This window comes from Corvus brachyrhynchos, unplaced genomic scaffold (assembly GCF_000691975.1).
Source record: "Corvus brachyrhynchos isolate BGI_N302 unplaced genomic scaffold, ASM69197v1 scaffold18, whole genome shotgun sequence".
Classification (NCBI taxonomy): domain Eukaryota; kingdom Metazoa; phylum Chordata; class Aves; order Passeriformes; family Corvidae; genus Corvus; species Corvus brachyrhynchos.
The window spans coordinates 3,476,901-3,479,618 of NW_008246064.1; positions in this window are offsets into that span (position 1 = coordinate 3,476,901).

Below are 2,718 nucleotides of genomic sequence, written 5' to 3' on the forward strand. Positions count from 1 at the left end.
GACCTGGTATCCCAGGAGGTTTTCTCTGAGAAACAAAGGGCTCACATGCTGCTGTTCACATTGATATTCCATTATTTTATTACAGGTCCCCTGTGTAAATTCATCAAAGCTCACAGGCTTCTTCCTAAGAACCATGAATTGCCTAACTTCAGGACTCTAGGAAAGAAGCTGGTTCTTGCAGGATACTTCAAAGAACAAAAATGACAGTGGACAGCTTGTTCCCTCCATATTGGCATAGAGATTGATGCTATTGCAAGCAGGCAAAGCTTCCCTGCTTCCCAAAGGGGGAATGGAAAGCTGGAACACCATATTGGAGTAAAGAGACAGGTGTCAGCGGGGAAAAAAAGAAAGCTTTTGTTCTCATTGACTGTGTTCATCTGAATGGAAAATCCAGGCAAGGAGACTGGCAGGCCTACAGTTCCCAGTGCCAGGTCCCCTGGTTTCTAACTTTAGAACAAAGTAACTCCTGCCCACACTGCCTTTCCTAAACACCCCTGTTACATTTATTTTCAGAGGATGATTTCATAAGGTCTCACAGAAGCAGGGACTAGGCAGATGTACTTGCAGAATCTGAAGAGAAGCAACTGTATAAGTGAAAAAAACCCCTACCCTCTTTTCTCAGGGTAGAATCCAGAGTGGATGTGATCAGCACTGTTTTAGGAAGCACTGCCTTGAGTGTGCAACAGGATTTGTACTCTCCTACAAGAGCGCAAAGGAAATAAAACCAACCTCCAGCCACAAGGGTACAGTGTTGGTTACAAATCTGTGTTCTGGGCCTGAGCAAACTGCCCATCCCTTATGGACATCTGTTTTTCCTGCCCACTCTTGCTGCCTGGATCACCACATCCAACAGCTATGTGGGTGCAGAGTCTGTTGTGCGGCTCTTGCAGCCAGTGTTGGACACCTCACACCCTTCACATCAATACAAATTGAAAGCTGGCAGAGACTCTCTTGCTGTTAAACCCACATTTCTTTCCTCACTGTCAAATCAAGAGGTTCAAATCTTAATGTTATGTTGCAGAGGTGTCTGTAGTGGAAGCCAGCCTTCCTTGCCAATGGGAAATACCCCTTTTGCAGGCAGCAGGGCACCCCTTTTTTGCACACCCTTTTGATGAGGTTCTTGGCATGGCAGTGCACGTGGGTGGCTGTCTCGAAGCTCTGAGTAAGCTGCAAGAGGATGTCAGCATTGCCAGACTTGGCCCAGCTTAATGTCAACCAAGACACTGTGGGGGAAGCCTGACTGCAAACAAAAGCAAAGCCAACTGCACTGTTTGTCCTCATCCAAATAAAGGCGAAGGCAAACAGGGAAGATTTATAAACTGGGGTTTTTTCATTATTTCTGATATGATAAAGAGACATGTTGTCTTCTAAGCATTGCAAGCTGACAGCAATGTTTTCCTTGGGCATGAGCCAAAGTTTTGGCTCCTCTCTTCTTTTACCGAACATGAGCCCTCTGGGATGAGTCACTGGTTCTCAATGGGCTGCAGCTGCTGAGCCAGGAAAAGGAGCCCTTGGTGCACAGAGAAAGGGTCAGGAGATGATGTGTCATGTGGGTTACACAGGGAACCACATCACTTCCCACAGCCAGCCGATGCACGCTGCATGCAGAGCACCTCCGGGCCTGGAGGAGATGGACATGAAGCCAGGACTCCCCAGGACCCACTGGGGCTTGGGTACCACATTTAATCTCTGGTCAGCTGGTCAGAGTCCATGTGGCTTCACCAAAAGCTCCACTTCAGCAATGCAGGTAGTTAAATGAGCTGCAGCAACTCATTGCTGTAAACCCGGACCCTGAATCATCACCAGCTCCTTGCTGGAACATGTTAACAACCCCTTCTCCATTCTCTCCCATCCCAGGACAATCAGTGGAGTTACACAAGGGAAACAGGTGGCTGGAGACCACATCAACAGAGCACTTCACAGAATCATTTAAGTTGGAAAAGACCTTGAGCTCCACCATTAACCCAGCACTGCCACATCCACCACTAAGCTGTGTCCCTAAGGATGGTGACTCCACTGTTTCCTTGGGCAGGCAGTTCCTGTGCTTGGTTTCCTCTTATGAGAGTAGCTGAACGGAAAAAAAAGGATCCTGAGGAACAATTCAGTGAGCAAGGGATGTCTGACCACTGGTGTCCAATGCCAGCTGACAGAAGCCATAGACTAGGGCAAAGCCTTTTCACTTCTGCCACTTCTGTCAGTGCTGAGAACCAAATACATTAATTATTGCTAATCTACAGCTCGCTTTTTGTCGGTCAGCAGGTGACCAGCTCTCTGCAAAGCTGGTTCCTGTGCTAGTGGCCACCACATCCCAGCCTTGGCATTTAAAGGGTAAGCACCGATCAACGCGATCAGAGCAGGGGGAGGCTCGGTGTCACCGATCTCTGCAGAGGGTCGCTGTCACCGTGGCTGAGCCTCAGCACGACGGGGCCGCGCTGCAGCGCGGAGCGAGGCGGTTCCCTGATGCTGCTGAGTGAAAGATGAAGAGATTTAAAAAGATAAAGAGGTTAAAAAAACCCCCAGCAATAAGTGTGACCGGCCGGGGCAGGGCTCTGGTGAGACGCGGGGGGAGCCCGAACCGAGGGAATCGACCTCGTCCCCGTCCTGCTGCCCTCCAGGGATGCTGGATAGGACTTGCCCGTCCCACGGGGAAGCGCTGGGGGCGGACGCGGGGATCCGGAGGCAGCACGGCTCCTCCCCGGCGGGGCGGGATGAGGGGCC